The sequence below is a fragment of the Alligator mississippiensis genome, chromosome 5 (genome assembly GCF_030867095.1).
Source record: "Alligator mississippiensis isolate rAllMis1 chromosome 5, rAllMis1, whole genome shotgun sequence".
NCBI lineage: Eukaryota > Metazoa > Chordata > Crocodylia > Alligatoridae > Alligator > Alligator mississippiensis.
The window spans coordinates 120,463,351-120,482,479 of record NC_081828.1 but is presented as its reverse complement, the minus strand read 5'-3'; positions in this window follow the sequence as shown (position 1 = coordinate 120,482,479).

Here is a 19,129-nt window from a genome sequence, read left to right as displayed (position 1 = left end):
TATGGATGAGAAAATAACCCATACTAGACACGGCAGGAAGTGATTTGTCCTCAATAACACGGAGGGATTATAGTGTATGAACAAATAATGTGCTTTGAAACCTTAGCAGAAATGATATTTTCATCTTAAAAAACAATGCTTGTATCCTTTCAAATGAGCACCACTTCATGTACAGAAGTATTTTACAGACTGGGGGCCAGATCCTGCTAGCTGTAAGGTGAATGCAAAAGACTTGTAAGAAATCCAGTTCTTATAATTAGCTTAGGAATCTAGAGAAGATGAAAAAGCATTGTAGCTTCATCAGCCAGTACACCCATCTTCTTAGGTGACCAGGTATAGAAAGGATTGTGGTACTCCACAAAGGCTGTGCCCATAAGAGCTCCAGACTGCAATGCAGAGGCCCCAGAGCAGAATGCTTTAGTTGCTTCCGGCAGGGAAACACAGCTGCATACTCTTATTATAAGGACAATACCCTCAGTGGCACTCTCTCACACTGGAGTACTTAATATTGCTTCAAAAATGTTTGCTAATTTACAGGTTTTTAAACCCGCTGCAAAAACATAGTCCTGGTTTTCAAAGATTTATAGTGTATTACCTCCAAGTTGCTTGCAGAACTTAGCTTGGCAAAGGATGGTTTTGGATTATCTTGCAGTATTTCAAATTGCTTGTCAAATATTACTACCTGATCTCAACAAATTTTCATGGTGTCCCAGATTCTCAGGAAAAAGCAAGACAGCCCTGTGTCTTAAATTACTTCACAACTTCCTGAGTATCAGAACACCAAAGCAACATACACATTTCATGGATGTGTTACAAGTACATATGAAAGAGCAGACTCACTAATGCATTTGAACAACTTAAATAAAAATGTCGGCAGTCCTACCTGAAGTTTTGTTTGGGCAATAAAAAGAAATGGAAAGTGTATTCTTGATTTGGCTTGCAGAGAGGGGATTTAAGAAAAAAAACCCCTTCATTATTTAAATAAGTGACACCTGATTACCCAAGAATTAAACTTTATTCTGATTAGAATGACTGAGGCAAAAGGGAGAGTGATTAGAGGAAATGGAAGAGCAAACAGGAGGACTGCCGAGTTAAACAGAGATTACACCACACTGCATATTCCCAGGGATATATTTCCTTGACTAATTGGCAAAGCTAGGTGAATGTGTAGTAGGGTCTATTGAAGCATTTTGAAAAATTGTATTAAATTATGCCAAATGGTGTTAAAACCCCTAAAATCCAGAACTGTTTCATTTCCATGTTTCTGAAACAAAACTTACTATCCTTTTGAATAAAAAAAGTCATTAAGATAATTATTTTGATCGCAATGGATTCCTAAAAGCTTCTAACCCAGGGCTGTCAGACTGGTGGCCCACAGGCTACATGGAACCCCCATGGGATTAAACTGCGGCCCTTGGGTTCCTGGTTTAGATGATGCTCCCTGCTTTGCTCTCTTGCTGCTGCTGCTGCTGCTGGAGTCTTTGGGCTGTCCCTCTCCACACCCATGCAGTACGGTCAGATTTCACAGATTTGCTTGCCACATTGCAAGGGGCTGGGGGTCATGCAGCAGAACTGCACTGCATATTGTGTTATCATGCAGAGGGGGCCGGCATTGTGTGGCATATTCATGTATCAAGGGCTTGCACAGTGTCCTGGGGTCCATGTGGTTGCAGCAGCATGTTTGTGTGTTCATGTGGTATATTAGCTTGTGCAGCATACAGCTCACACAGTGTGGCTGTGGGGCTGCAGTCCCCAGCCACTTAAGACATTGCTGTCCAGTTTCTAACCTATTATTCAGCGTTAGTTTGAAAAGTCTGGCTTTACAAACTTGCTAACTTCAAGTACTTTGGAGTTTTGAGTTTAATAAAGCTACCACCTAATGTTTCTTATGAACTGGTAGAAAGAAAACAACCCGTTCCATTCAATGAGCAGAGGAAAGGGTGAAACTAACAGAATGGATGTCAAGTCTTTAAAGAGGGTCAAATCTTATGCCTTCACAGAAGGCCAGTACTGTCCTTTATAAATTGGAAAGGGGAAAAAACAACACTCTTGGGGGCAGTTTAATTAAAAGGTGATGTAAAGCCAAATGTAAATATACCTTTTGAAATTAAAATTTCTGCATCTCTGCACAGGATAGGTACCCGGCACTGAATGTTTAAAATGCAAATTAAGTTTCCATTAGGGGTCCAATTTGGTTTCTACTGAAGTCAATGAAAATTCTGCAATTAACTTTCAATGGAACCAGGTTCATACCACATAATTTTGCCAGTAGAAAATGAGATCAAATTTGATTCTTACTCTCTGTGTACATATGAATATATTTCTTGCATGGGTCTAAACTTCCTTAAGCTGAAAACTTAAATTGTCTGGAATTCTCTAACATATTGCTTACTAGGAACACAATTAATTTTTATAGCATTCGAGACTGCTAACCTTCTGATCATTGTGGCTGATTTTTCAAGGGAATATTTTCTTATGAAAAAACTCTTTAACAGAAACTTTGTTTCTTTATTGCATACTGGAGTATCTGCTTATCTTGCATGGAAATGTTGTCATTACCCCCTCCTTCACAGATGGTGGAAACTAAGATACAAAAAAAGCACAACTAGCCCAAAGTCTGACTGGAAACTTTATGGCAAAGCTTAAACTACAAATCAACTCTCCTCATCTGGCACTAGAAGAATGAAAATGCCACCTCTTAAATGACAACAGAACTTTCTGCATGAACATGTTTATAATGCCTCTTATTAAGCTGTCTTGCAGTTCCCAGAGGCTGAAGATAGCCAAGAAATTACCAATGCCAAATAAAACAGACAGAATGAATGCAATGAGTGAAAAAGTCCTTCCTAGACAGACATGAGAGATCTCAGCAGTTCACTAGAAACAGTCACTCCTGGAACAGTGACTGATTTAAGATTATGTCATGTATGATGGACCCAAAACAAAGGATCCGTTACTCCTTTCTTGCACTTCTCTGCATAAGTCTGAGTGGGGTAATGAGGAGATAGAGAAGAGAAGCAAATGTGGTTTGAATCCATCATTACAGTTTCAGTGCACTGAAGCTATACAGGGCCCTCCTGCCTGCTTTCTAGTGCAAATTAGAACAGTATCTGGGTCTCTCCAATTTGTTCTTGGCTTCCCACAGACCCTTGCAGGCTCTGGGAAGCACAGACTAGTTAGAGTGCAACATAGTGAAGTCCAGCCGTGCTGCAAACACACACTGAAAATAAGCAGGGCAGGTGTGAACAGGAACAGTGCAGAGCTCTGCGTCAAGTAGGAAACTACCCTAGCAATTTTTATTTCTAAAGGGATTTTAAAATCCTTTTATGTTATCAAAATAAAGCCTTTCTTTAACTGAAAGTTACGTTCAAGGAGTTAGCTCAGAGGGCATGTTTACACGAGATGCTAACTCTGAAGTAGTCTAATAATACTGTGCAGTAGTGCACCATAGTATGGACAGTGCTAATACCAGGGGCGGGCAATTATTTTGGGCAGAGGGACGCTTACTGAGTTTTGGCAAGCCATCAAGGCCCATATGATAGGCAGCCAGGGGCAGATAAATATTAATTTTCTAAATTTTTTAGGGGCCCCACAGGCCAGATAGAATGGCCTGGCAGGCCACATCTGGCCCCCGGGCCACATTTTGCCCATCCCTGCCTAATACACTGCTGCACAGTATTACTGTGCAGTAGCCTAACAGCATTACCTAAAAAGATGTTTGCCAGTGTCACTGCACACTTATTTAGTACGTGAATATACAAGTACTAAATTAAATGTTCAGTAAACACGGTGTATTAATGAACATGTAGATGTGCCCAGACAGAGGAAAATTCCAGTTAATGGATTTCTGAGTGTAGGGATTAAATTCACAAGTTTTTTTGTTTTTGTTTTTTTTAATAGAAGTGTTCATTTTTATTTTATGCCATATGAACCCATTAACTATAATTGTTCTTGTTTTCTTTTAATATTTTAGCCATGAATAAAAAGAATATTGATTTAAAAAAGTAATTAAAAAAAATGTTAACTACCTTCCCCCTCCCTAGCAACTTTAGACTTCTTACTCATTTCAAATGACACCGTCTTGTGGAATGGCTTGCCATTGTCAGTCATGGAGCCGCAGATAAGAACGAGCAATCCAGCACTAAATAGAACTGTAAATAGCAGTGCTGTCTCCCGAGATTTAGCACCAAATCACAGATTGTTAATGGGGAACTGGAAGCTGCTAGAGACTGAGATTCCTGTTCCAATTGCTAATTAATCCAATACATAAATCCTCAAAGAAAGATGTAGTGCCCAACAATGCGAGCGTCTTGTTTTGGGGGGGGGGGGGGGGGGGATGCGTTTCTAGTACCAATAGAGAAAAATAATAATTAGCCAGTTGACTTTCAAAAGCTTTATATGGAAACTAAATAGTTCCATAGCAGAAAATGTCGCCAAACGTATGATTTTTATTTGAGTGTTTGGAACAATAAACTAAAACAAGTGGGAAATGTTTAGATACTTTGCATATTAGAATACAATTTGCATATACACTGAAACGCCTTGAAAAAAATGCACCCCCCTCCCCACTCCAAATAAGCCTCAAAGCAGCGCACACCATTTAATCTCTCCCTGTGCCAAATGCATCCACTGAAGTCAAAGGATTTATATCAGGGGTTAACATGGCCTTAAGACTGGCTGTAGTCTCATTAGATATTTGCCTGGGACGATGTGGTACGAGTTCAAGATCCGAATTTTTACCAGTAATTTTAGAAATATACCTAATCATCATACCCGAACTTTCCTTTTCTCATTAGCAGAACAGGAACATATGGCTTGAGGGCTGCTGTTGTCCTATCTAGCAAGGTAACAAGAAGTTCTTAAGGGTAATTTAAGTGATTGTAATAATTGCATGTATATAGTTGGGGGGGGGGGGGGTGTTGCTTCAGCAAATGTGCCTGCTATATGAACATGATCTATTTAATACTACATTTTCCATTTAATAGCACAGGAAAATTTATAATCTGATCCTATACAGTCTGCTTTTGGACCCCTGCATAAAGATGTACAAGTCATTTCTGCATGTTCTTATTAACAAGCATTGAAGACCAGGATGAGATGGGAAGGAACTTGTCTCTTTCGCAAAGACAAATACGGTGGGAACATAGAAGTTCTTTGGGGAATACCTAAACTGAGCAGAAAGTTTAGGGTTAGTCTCAGGGAGGGGAAATATTATCTAAATTCACAATAAAACGAATCTGTATTCAGGTGAAGAGGGAACAACAAATGCTTAAATTCTTCTGGCTGTTGTGAGTTTGAAGATCCTGCAGTTACAAAACAATACTCTCTTCAAATCTAAATCTCAAAGGAAGCACAACCCAGAAATTTTGCTTTATACCCTCAGTAAAAGCATGTAGTCAACACCAAATAATTCCTGGTTTCAAGACACTTTAACAAAGAAGATCTATTACTACAGGAATCCCACTGCTAAGATATGACCCTGGAATCACTTAAAACTAAGACAGACTACAATAGGCCACAAGAAAATAGTTTGAGGTCACTCAGAAAAACAAAAGGGGGCAGTGGTGACCCTGAGCAAATCACCTCTCATTGGTCTTCCTCAGATTGCTCCCCACTGGCAAAATGAGGATAATTGTACCAGCTTCCTTTATAAAGTGCTTAGGGATATACTGCTGAAATGTGATATATAACATCTTGGTATTGCTATAGTTGTTAGTGCTACACAGTGTTGTACTGATTAACTTCTCTTAATCCAACTCTTCTTCTGAAATAGCAGAAGAACTTCACTCTGGACTGTAGAAAGATGCTTTACTCTAGAACCTAATATTGGTAGTGGTAGCAGTGGTTACATTACATTCAACCTTTCTCCATACCTTGCCTCCCACCCCTCCAAATCCAGTTTAGTAATGCAATTGGTCTATACAAGTCTTTGAAATTAAAGTTAGCCCAATATATTTATGTTATCTCCTTTCCCAGTTGCTATAGTACTCCTCCTTTTTCCAGCCTGCTTCCTTCTGTTCCCCCTTATCCAGAGTTACTCAGGATACATTGGAGTAGGGAGGAGGAATGAGCAAGGTGGGGTAGAGATGGATTTGTTATCACAGGAAAACCTCTGCTAAGTGTTCAGTGTGTGTGTGTGTGTGTGTGTGTGTGTGTGTACACCCACCCACCCACCCACCCCTGGAACTGTGAAAAAGAAACAGAACCAAGAATCATTAAGGGCTGGAAGGGACCTTGAAAGATCATCATGCAGAATAGCACAAAGGGAAGTGTGCTAGGGAAGCATTTCCACCTTAAGTTTAGGGAATTCTCTATTGGCCATCCTATGCACAAACATCAGGGATTTAGGAAAGATACACAAGACTGCTACTGATGACATGTACAGGTGATGGCACTGTTCCCTTGTCTGCAAAGGATAAAGCCTTAGAACACAGCTGTGACATTAGGTTTCTTCCTTTTTAAGTGCTCATCAGTGCCTCTCGTCTCTGACTTACTGATCAGACATATGCATAAAGGAAAGTACAATTCAAGGGGAAATATTCTAAAGAAACTGCAAGGAACCTTGGTCAGCACAGTGTCATTCAAAGCTTCATATGCATTTCCAACGTGGAAATTCTGGATCTTACTGTTAAATAATTACATAGAGCTGATCAGATTTGGTACTGCAAGCTAGCTCTTTTGGCAGAATTATTTGATCCTTTAGGAAGGTCAGCAGGAGCCATCTGCTACATGTGTGTTCTCATAGGTCAGTGGTTCTCAACCCTTTTATACTCAAGGCACCCCTCAGGAAGTTCCAGATCCTAGTTTTCACTCTGTTTTTGACTACAGAAAAATAATAGAGCAGTTTTTCTGTTGCAAATAACTCAAACATCACAACAGGTCAGAATGTAACAAATACAGATACGTTCCAAGGTCTCGACTGTACTGACCCCCAGACCCATTTCTTCCACTTCTACAAGACAATTTTGGTACTCACCAACAAACAGTACACACAAGCACAGGGCACTATCATAATGGGGACGGCAGCTACAGAAACACATCACAGACAACAAGCAAGGAGCACAGATCTACACAGGAGCCTATGTTTTGGTGTGCCCCATTCCCACAATGCACTGCACAAAGCAGCTGACTGCAGGCTTCCACCCTACCAATTGTATAAGAGTGAATTTACCTTGCATATAATGAATGTTTGGTATAAAAGGGATAATCACATAAGAGCCAATTTGCACATACAGACCCTGCATAAAGCAAGGGAAGCCTGTATTATAAAACAAAGCGTTATCTCATAACGCCACACAGTTCGTTTTAGTGCAGGAAAAGCTCTTTTGGAGTTATACCCAGAGACAGCACTGGAAATCAAATCTTAACTAATGAGTTTCAACAATGGTCAGAGGCTCTTGTTTCACAGAGGGCACCATGTCCACCTACAAAAAAGGCAATGGGTAATAGAGGACAAAGTCTCAACAGGCTGCAGAGTTCTACAAATCCTAATGGGAATATCTTTACTTTTTAGAGAAGAGCAACACATATCACAGGTTTCCCTCCCTCCCCCCCCTGCCTTTAAATAATATCCAAACCTATATATTTGCATTTTATAAGCCTGGCTAAAAAGCATTCCTATTGCTAAGTGCATTATTCACGGGCTTAAAGGTTTAAAAATAACAAACAGCTAAAAGAAAAGTTGCCTGTCATACCAAACAGCAATTATTGCTAGAGATTTTACAGCGCAAATGCAAGCAATTGACTAACACACAAACAAATGAAAACAAAACACAATGGAAAACAAACAAACAAGGAAAAGAAGCTGCTAATAACTTCCCATGCCTTTTTTTCCCCTTTAGGTACTCTAGAACCATACACAAGGCTATGTTAAAACCAGGCTTTTCAATAGCCTGCACCAAATAGCACTATGAAGGCTGAAGGTGATGGGGAGCAGGGTGTGTATGCTTACATGTGTGCACACTCACATGTTTGGGATGGGGGGACATGCACTACACCTACCTCAGTTTCTTTTTTAGTCCACAAATCTCACTTTTACCTTACCTGGTACTTTGGTCATGACCCCAACCCCCCGCCTAGACCACTTTCCTTCCTACTTTCAGAGCAGCAAAGAGCTCAGAACAACCAAGAAGCTTATACTCCATCCAAGAGTCAGTCCCTGGCTCAGAAAACTAAACTCACTTAGCTCTGTCAACCTGTATAACCCAACCCCCAGTACTACAGTTCATAGGAAACCACAAGCACTTGGTTCAAGCCCAACTTTCCCATATGATGCATTTAAAAGAAGCTCTTTCCAGTCCCATATGGCTTCCTACCCTATTTCCATAGTTTCATTTTTCTCACCTACCTCAACAGCACTCATTAAACTTGTTACTAAAGGAGACTTCCTCCCACTCACTCAATCAGCCTTTTCTCTGACCCACAACCTTCACATTTCCTCAGTTATTGCAAAGCCAGCAATCAGACCCAGCTGAAGAGGCAGTTAACTCTGTTGACCCTTTCGTGACTGGAATAGCATGAGATAAATGTACTCCATGACATGCACTTTGTAAAGGCTTTGTGTTAAATTGTTATGGGTACATGGCATACTGTACACACTTATTTGGCTTTCACTGTAGACTTTAAAGCTTTTTCCCCTGCTGTCTGAGTACAAAATGGATAACGCCAGCCGCAATATGATGCTCATGACTATCAATTAGGCAAAAAAGCAGGGCTTGGGAAAACTGTTTGTATGATTGCATAAATGTATCTTCATAGTTTATAAGGAAAAAAAAACCAAACTTATTTAAGGTTCTGCCTTGCCCAGACAAAGCATGGAAAAAAAATCATGTCCCTTTATTTCCTTCTTATTAGCAACATTTTTAATATTGGTGTAACAGCTTGACCTGGTATGGTTGACAGACTTAGAAGGACAAGGGTTTGAGGACTAGACATTGAGAAGAGTATATATACCAAAAATATTCACTGGAACATCTTGTAAATGCTTTGTGATTGGAGTCAGAGAGGAGGAACAAAACCATGTATCTTAGATGATTAATAAAATGGTGTGGGCAGCTCTCTTGATCTCTGGCTCTTGCTTGATGTGCCAGCTGAGATGAATAGGGAAAGAGGCTGTATTCTAGAAAGGCAGGAAAACAACTGGTGACTAAGTCCCTGTTCTTCCCCAAATTTCCTCTTAGTTTTGCTGGTGGAGTTGTATGCTGCCAGTTATAAGGGGCTAGAAATTAGGTTTAAAACTAGCCCAAGATTATTCTTTATGACAATTGCTGCTTACCAAATCAATACACTTGCTGATTTTCTTACGTTGTACAGCAAGCACCATGTGTCTGTTAAGTTAACCATGGGCACAGTCAATCAATCTCATATTGCAGTCTTTTAACCATATTTAGTCTGTATATAGTTTAACTGAACACAGCTGAGTTGCACCAGAGAACTCAACTGTCATTGCTTTACTGTTGCTTCCTAAATATATTTAAAGTATATGCTTCTTTTTAATAAAATTTGTGCCTGTGAGCTTGTTCTGTTGAATGTTATGTGTTTTATAATTGCATTTTATATAATGATAATTGAGAAGTGTAACAAAACCAAAACAAATCCCCCTGATACTATTCATTAACATCCTTTGCCATCTATCTTTTCTTTCACAAAATTGACTACTTACTAGAGGGTATGTAGATTAGTAACATAGTTTTAAGTGATAGCCTCATTTTTTAAATAATTAATCCAATGGTTTGAGTACTTTGAATTGTATTTGAATTAATTGACTACTTTGAATTGTATTTTATACCTGAGCTTTCCCCACTAAAATTGGTGCCAGACCTTTTCTTGGGTAATATGGAGAACAGTGTAATGCTTTTACCACTGTATTGTCTAAATTTATTCCCAACAGGACTGGACAACACAGGGTTCAAGAGGCCAGTGGAGGAACTGCAGCAGTGTGTTTTTGAAGGAAAAAAGGTAATTGTAGACAGCCTATAACGAGCATTATAGATTGTCACACTGAATGACCTCTAAGACAGCTGACAACGTTTACTGCCTGGTTACCTGTGGTGGTACCACACCATTTCCCACTTGAGTAATCTGCATCCACAGTTATTTAAAAAGAAATAAACATCCCTCACAGTCCTGCCCTACTTCTCATCAAAGATTTAGCAGCACAGAGATGCTGTCAGGTCTCTGATAATTAAGACTTCATTACTTTTGGAAAATACACAACAATAAATTTACTAGTATACTATGAAATAACTTTTCAATTATTTAAAGATTTTTAATTATTTAACTAAAATTACATTTGTCAACATAAATGAACAAATGACATTCTCTGAATGGTACCCAGAACAGTCACACTGGTGCAGTGGTGATGACAATGATGGTTATAATTATAAATACCATCTTTTGCTTTATTCAACATCCTAGTGATTTGAAGTGGGTCTCCTTATCATTTTTGTGGATGTAGTTGCATTGCATTACAATTGGAATGAGATGCTCCAGATAAGACTAGGAATTTGCTGTCTGAGGCCCTGTAAATGCACAGAAGGATCTAGCCTCCTTGAACAGCCTCCCCGGCTGTATGAGCATTCGTGGTCATCTGGCCAGGTGCCGGGGGATTGGAAACTGGCTAATGTGGTCCCTATTTTCAAGAAGGGGAGGAAGGAGGACCTAAGTAATTATAGGCCTGTAAGCCTCACCTCGGTGCTCGGGAAGATCTTGGAGAGAATCATCAAGGAGCACATCTGTGGGGGGCCTGCAGGGGAGATAATGCTCAGGGGCAATCAGCATGGCTTCATCAAAGGCAGGTCCTGCCTGACCAACCTGATTGCCTTTTATGACCAAGTAACTAAATCCTTGGATGATGGTGTCGCTGTGGATGTAGTCTTTCTAGACTTTAAGAAGGCCTTTGACACTGTCTCTCACCCCTTCCTTATCAATAAATTAAGCGACTGCGGCATTGATGCCTGCACAGTTGCATGGGTAAAAAATTGGCTGATGGGGCGCACCCAGAGAGTAGTGGTGGACAGGTTGTACTCAACCTGGCGAGATGCGAGCAGTGGGGTACCCCAGGTCTCGGTCCTCGGGCTCGCACTGTTTCACATCTTCATCAGTGACTTGGACAAGGGGGTGGAAAGCACGCTGTCCAAGTTTGCTGATGACACTAAGATGTGGGGCGAGGTGGACACACTTGAAGGGAGAGAGAGGCTGCAACTAGATTTAGACAGTCTCCAAAACTGGGCAGATGAGACTAGGATGGGGTTCAACATAGATAAATGCAGGGTGCTGCACCTTGGGAGAAGGAATCCACAGCATACATACAGGCTGGGGAGTTCCCTTCTTGAAAGCACAGAGGCAGAAAGGGATCTTGCAGTCATTATTGACTCCAAGATGAACATGAGCCGCCAATGCCAGACCGCAGCCAGCAAGGCCAGCCATACCTTGTCATGCATCCAAAGGTGCATATTAAGCCAGTCCAGAGAAGTGATACTCCTCCTCTATGTGACTTTGGTCAGGCCGCAGTTGGAGTACTGCGTCCAGTACTGGGCGCTGCACTTCAAAAGGGATGTGGCCAGCCTGGAGAGGGTTCAGAGGAGGGCCACCCACTTGGTGAGAGGGCAGCAGGACAGGCCCTACGAGGAGAGACTGAAGGACCTGAACCTGTTCAGCCTCAGCAAGAGGAGGCTGAGGGGGGACCTGGTGGCTACCTACAAGTTCATCAGGGGGGATCAACAGCAAATAGGCAGAGCCCTTTTCTCCCCAGCACCACTGGGGTGATGAGGAACAATGGCAATAAACTGATGGAGAATAGGTTTAGGTTAGAGATCAGAAGGCAATATTTTACAGTTAGGGTGGCCAAAATCTGGAACCAACTTCCCAGGGAAGTGATCCTCGCCCCTACCTTGGGCAAATTCAAGAGGAGGTTGGATGATCACCTATCTGGGGTCTTGTGAACCCAGCATTCATTCCTGCCTGCGGCAGGGGGTCAGGCTAGATGATCTGTTCAGGTCCCTCCTGACCCTAGCTACTATGAAACTATGTAACTATGAAACAGTTGACAAACAAAACAGATAAGCCAAAGAAAGTTTGGGAGAGGAAACAAAGGCTCAACATGGTCATGTGAATTGCCCAAAGAGACAAAGAGCAGGGGACTGGCAGAACTAGACATAGAATCCATCTCCCTCGACTCCCAACCTAGTAAAGTATCCACTAGGCATGTTGCCTCCCCCTTTAAGCTACCTCATGGCAAAGGGTGTCAGATAATCATAGTCTGCTTCCCAGTTTAATCCCTGTACTGAAGTTGGGAGTGGGGATGAACCTTGCTCCATCTGTATTTCAAGTGCAGTGTACTTCTTCTATAGATATCCCAACTGGTTTCTGGCAGAGCTTCTTTCAGGTTTCCATTTCTTCTCAGCCACTAGTGCAGTGCATAGCATTAGATGGAGGTTGGTGTCCCCTTATACAGCTGCACAGAAAGAAGCCCTTGGAGAAGGTGAAAGAATGCCTCAGCTCCTCAAGGTTTCCTGTGACAACATGAGCAACCTACTCTATTGTGATATCATCATTTCATCTGCCATGAGCAGATGCTAGAATGCCTCACCTTTCTGAAAGCTTTTATTTTGGTAAAATCATCATCCAACACAGTTTTGAAAAGAGGGAAGATAAGGAACAATTCTGGGAAGCTGGACAGACAGTGAAACCCATAGGTCTCTTCATGAAAAGTTCCATCAGAAGTGAGATGTCCTCTACCTATTATGCTGCATAGAAATACAAACAAAATACAGAAAATGTTAACTTTGTAATGGGGAAAAAAGAAGTGATTTATACATTTAATAAACACCCTCCAAGTAATTTCATATGGCATGAGAGAATCTTTTTATACATTCAGCTTTGTTTCATAGATCTCCTTTCCAAGTTATACCTATATTAGGTAACTACGGCAGCAGTTATAATTTAATATGTATTTTTTGCACTCTTACTTCAGTTGATTTGTATGTGATAATTTTTTAGACAAATATTAAAGAAAAAAGTGATTGATAACAGAAAGTGATAAGCTCTTTCAAAAGGTAATAATTCAGAGTTGGTCAAAACTGTTGTAATGCAACAAAATATAATTCAGTACTATTGGCCCTAGAGGCCCTTGGCTTTCTTCACTATTTTCATTCAGTCCCATCTGTTGTGCACTCTTTATCCTTCAGTCATCAACATTACAATTTCTGTAGGTCTGATACTACACCCTTTAGCCATCCTTCTCTTGGTTATCCCGATGGCCTTCTGCTTTCTGGCACCCTGAAGAACACTTTTTTGGTGTTGGGGATCACTTGCATTCTTTTGACATAGCCGAGCCATTATATTTGTTGTGCTTTGATTTCCCAAGTCAGGGTTGGGTGGTTCTTATGTGCCATTCTTGCATTGTGGGAACATAGAGTGCACCAAAGTTTTCCCATAAAATCTTCCTTTCAAAATGATCTAGTAGTACCTCATTTCCCTTAGAGAATACCTAGGTTCGACTGCCATAGATTATACATCACCTGCTTATGGCTTAGAGACTTGAACCTTAATTTTCCTTGGGATGCGCTTGGATGGCAGTAGCTTGTACAATGCAAAGTAGACCCTATTTCCTGCTTCTGTTTTTCCTTTATATTACCATCCTGTACTATGATAGAACATACATACTTGAAGTGGGACACTTGCTTAAAAATTGCATTGTTTATTGTTATATGAGGTACCTGGTTTACTACCATCCTATTTACTAAAAGATGCTGTATTTTATCCATATTCACTTGTAATTCAGTTCTCCTGCTTCATTTGTTGGTTGGGTATGCAGAGCCTCTATATCATTCATATTTGCATTTATGAGAGCTATATCATCAACAGATGCAAGGACTTCATGCTGTCCCTTTAGTTAAATTCCTCTTCTCATATTATTTATGCTCCTGATTACTTTTTCCAGTTCCAGGTTGAACAGGGTCAGTGACAGACCACTGTCCTGTCTCAGTCCAGTTCTAGTTGGGAAGGGGTCCAATTTTCTTCCAGAGGCACAAATTCTGTTTCTTAATTCGCAAACACAAAACTTTAATGAGTTCTATCAGTTTGTTGGAAATTCCTAATTCAGCTAATATAGCCCACAAACTTTCTCTTCGTATGCTATCATCAGCTTTCTAAAAGCCTATGAACAGAATGTGTATGCTTTGATTAAATTCCCATTTTTTCCTCAACTATTTGTCTCAGTGAGAAGATTTGGTCTGTTGTCGATCTATTCTTGCAGAATCCACTCTGGTATTCTCCCAGAATTTCTGCTGCCTGAAGTAGTAAGTGCTGTAGCAAGATATTACAAAATGCTTTATAGGTAGTTGTTAATAAGTAATTTGACACTCCAGTTGGCTGCCTTTTAGGAAGATGGGACCTATTAAAGCTTTCCTATAATCATCAGGTTGAATTGATGATTTCAAAATAAGGAGATTTAATATAAGGATTTGTTTATAAAGCTCTTCCCCTCTGTATTTTATAGTTTCAGTTGAAATGCTGTCAGTCTCTGGTGCCTTATTGTTCCTACATTTTGCTATAGCTGGTTTTTTTTCTGCAAAAGATGGTTCTTCTATTTTTGGTTCAGCTGATGAATGCGTTTCTTGTTCTACTGGCACTGTAGGTGTTGGGTGGTTTAATAGTTCTGCAAAATATTCTCTCCATCTATGATTGCTGTCTTGTCTGCTAGAAGGTTTCCATTTTTGTCACCAATGTAGGTGCTTGAGATCCTTGTTTATAGTTTCTGACTCATTTATAGAAATTTCTCACATTTATTTCTCCTGTATTATTCTTTAATATCCTGGAGTTAATTCACCAGGTGTTGATGTTTCTTATTTAGAACTTTCTTTGTTTCTCAGATGATTTCCTTATATTCCCATGTTCTGGTATGAGGAGCTTTTGTCTTGCCAATTTAACTTTATCTGTTGCTTGCCTGCATTCATTATCACTTGTTTCGTCTGATTTTCTTTTGTACCCCTACTGTTCTTTTCCCCGTACTCTCTTTGCTGATATCCTTCATTAGCTCCATTGATTGTTAGTACTTAGGACCTCATTGTTTTCACTCATTTCTTCATTCATTTCAGAGTTTTTCAAGGGCCTTAAACCTGTTTTTAATTTCTACTTGATACTGTTCATTTACCTGTGCCTGTTTGAATTGTTCATTAGCAGATTTATCATTAGATTTATCCATGGTCTGCAGTAACCTATTTCTGCCTATTTTCAAATCTCACTACTATTTATCCGACAAGAAAATGATCCGTGTCTAGATTTGCACCTCTGAAACCCCTTATAGTTCTTATGCAGTTTCTGTATTGTTTTTCTATATGATCAGTCTGGTTTTCTGTTCTTCTATTGAGCCATCCATGATCATTTGGGTATGTTATTGTGGGGAAAGGTTGCACTGATTATCATATTCTTGCTTGAGGCGAGGCTGATGTATCTTATCCCATTTCCACTGGAGATTTTATACAGGCTTTCTATACCAACCATTTGTTTGCATATCTGTTCTCTGCCTACTTTTGCATTGTAGTCTCCTGGTATACTTTTGATATCCTTTTTTCGTATGTTCTCGTACATATGCTTGACTAAAGCATAGAATGCAGCTTTCTTAATATCTTCGGTTTCTTCTGTGGGTGCATGTATATTTAAGAACGTGAGATTGAAACATTGGCTTTGTACTCTGAATGTGCAGATTCCTTCACTGATACTATGGAAATTCATAAGGGATGATTGCACTCTTGGGCTCAACACAAAACTTGTACTGTATTTTTAATACAGCTCTAATACAAAGGTTATAGGGATTTTTGCGGGGCAAACCCTGAGCTGGACTCAAAGCAGCAAGAACAATTTACAGAGGTTGATAATCTTCCCTCCTTCCTCTTGCCTGGCTTCTAATCTTTAATCAGCTCCTGCAGCAACCAAGTTTGAGAAATAATTTATCTTTGAAGGTTAGCAAACCACTGTACCAGGTTATGGAGAAAATCTGAAGAAGATTACCTAAAGCTTATCCAATCCTTTCCAAGGTCTTTTCCTGACCTATCCCTTCATTGTATTCTATCCTTCTCACACTCACTTCAACAAAGCTTTCCAGTCACATCACCAACCTTTCCAGAACACTGATTTTGGCCAGAACCTTCAAGAAGACTCTAGCAAATTAAATGCTAAAGTACAAATAAAATTTAAAGATAATTGAATGTTTACCTTTCTTAGACTTTGGAATTACCAGCTTTAAACTTTGATCCTATTTCACTTCTTTTTCTCCAAAGGAAAAATCAGATCCTGGATTTTGTGCAAGTCCCATTTTCTTTTTTTTCTATATTACTTTTCATTGCTTTTCCCTCATTTCATCACGTTCATAATGACCCTCAATCTCTAATATGATTAAAGGAGCATGCAGCACTCCTTTTTACTTTTGCTATTAGGAATCCCTCTCAGTACCTTACTAGGAGGTCTAGCACTCTTCTTGTCTAATAGTTCAGTTGTAGTGTTCAAAATATCATTTTTCTTTAGTGTGTACTTATCTTTGGAACACTATAGAACACACTGGACATGTCTACATGTGCATTTACTGCGCATTAAAGTTACCATGCAGTAACTTACTGTGCAGTAAGTGGGAATTGGGCTGGTGTCTACACATGTAGTTGACCTGGGACTAGATTTAGCCCCAAGTCAGAGCAGCCTGCCATGTGCCCCTGTGGCCTCGGGGGAGGGGAGCTCCAGCCTCTGGTCACATGGATGCCAGTACTTAGCAGCAATGCTGAGGCCAGAGGCAGCTGCCAGCACTTGTTGGCTATCTTAAAAGCACATCCCCACCCTCTGATACCTACCCAGCCACTCCCCTGCCTGGGAACTGCATTCCCAGTGCTGGGGCAGCACACGGCAGCTCTCTCCCTGCCCACCTGATCTTCCCATGCCATGGCTGTTCCAGCCCCTGCTCCTGCCCCTGCCAGCGGTGCCCAGCACCCCTCTGTTCCAGCCTGGCCCCTGCCAGCAATGACCAGCATCCTGTGCTGCTGCTGGCCCTGGTACTGGACCTGCTGGTCCCACCAGCGGCTCCCTCCCCCGCCCAGGCCCCAGGAGAGCCATGCACCCACCAGCTGGACCCAGGGCACCCACCGTGGGAGGCTCTGGCTGAACCTCTCCTCCGTCACTCCCTGCTCCAGCCCACCTGCCCTGCTGCCCTCAAACCCCTGCCCCCAGCTCCACTCCAAGACACACGTGTAGGTCAAACAGTACAAACAAACTTTATTAATACAACGCCCTCCCACATCACTCCTCCCTCCCCACTTAGTGAACACAGCCTCCTCCCCACTCCCTGCTATACACAGTGTTCCTCCATCACCCTCCCCATCCACCAACAAAACCCTGCTGCCCAAACTTGAAAGACACTTCACGTGTCTGATCCCAAACACTGAGTCCATGTGCGAGGGACTGAGGGGTGGGGCCACCCTGGGTGGAGAGACCAGTGGCAGGCAGCCAGCAACACAGCCGCAGAGAGTTCCCCCATGGGTCCGGGGCCATGGTGAAGGCCAGAGATACCTGTGGTCAGTAGGCACTGTAGGGCCTGCTCCAGGGTGCTGCCCAGAGCCTGCTGCGGGGTGGCAGGTGGGACCTAGGGGCCCTGTGGAACTGGGGCAGGGGGACATGGGTACAGCCTCTGCTGGGCAGCCAGCTACTGCTCCAGCAGCTCCAGGGCCACTAGCTCAGCCCAGTGGGCCTGGCATGCCCACAGCTGCACCTCCTACCAAGAGGACTCCTGGGTTAGGTCCTCTTCCCACCATGCCAGGTGGTCCACCACCCAGCCCTCCACTACAACCACCAGCCACTGGATCAAGTGGGTCCTATCCTGGCTGCGCTGCTGGTACAGCTGACACCTGCTGGTGACTCCGGCACTGCATGGCAATGAGTTTGTGGTGGCGGTCTTTTTGAGTCCCTACAGCCTCTCCCCCATGTCTGGATGTTAGCCCTGCAGAGGCAAGAGAAAGAAGGCTTTTATGAGAGTTTGCAACATTTGAGAGAAAAGATGCTCTGGTCCAGGGGCCCTGTGCTGCCTGGCTGTGGACTGGAGGTCTGCCATGTGTGGGTGCCCAGGGACTATGGTAAGCTGGCTGGGCAGGCCTGGGTCCAGGTGGGTGCTCCCCTCTCCCTGCTTGCTCCCCATGATCTGGCTGCTGGCCACCTGCCTCCCCACTCCCTCCCCAGGCTGGGCCAGGCCATGCTGCTGGCAGCATGTGCTGCCACAGCTCCAGCCCCCACTGACCCCTCACTTTGCCACTGCAGGCCCACTGCTCTGCTGTGTTGCTGCCAAGCCCCCTGTGCCCAGGCTAGGAGTGCATGGGACTTCCAGACAACTGGGGTGAGGGGCTGGCCATGCCCCTGCACTCCCCACTGGGGTCCTCTTTGGGGAGGTGTCCTGGGACCAGACCCCTGCCATGCCACTGCTGTGCCCTGAGTGTGCCCCTACTGTGCATACTATGGGCAGCATACGAGGGGTGATTTCTGCAGGTGGAGGGCTGCCCAGGTCACTATGCCCTGTTGCTGTTAATCCTGCTGGTGCCCCAGGCACACCTGTGCTCCCAGATTGGGACCCTGAGCTATGACAGCATGGGGGGCAAGACCAGCTTGTCCCGCAACCTCTGCCTGGAGGGCTATCTGTTGTAGTACTACACACTCCTGCCCCCAGCAGCTGAGGAGGAGATTGTCACCTGGATCAACACCTTCCGTGGCATGTGAGATGCTTGTGCTTGCCTAGCTGCAGGGATATGGCCTGGTCAATAAAGGTGTGACCTGAGTCCTGCCTCTCTGCATGCTGTGGTAGGGAACCTGGGACCAAAGAAGTGCAAGTGGGCTGGGCAAGAAGTGGGGGCCAGGGTCAGAGCTCGGGCCAGGGCCAGGGCCAGGGATAGGACTGGGGCTGGGAGCACCCACCCCCAAGTGTGGGCCTTACCATGGGTCCAGGGCTGGTGAGGCTGGTGGCTCAGCATGGGGCTCCCCATTGTCCATGGCCTCTGGTGGGCTGGGGGATGGTGCCCAGCCAGCCTGCCCCTCCACCCCAGGGAGGAGCTGGTGCTGCTGGCAGCCTGCGGTCACATGGCTGGCTGCTCCTTGAGGGTGA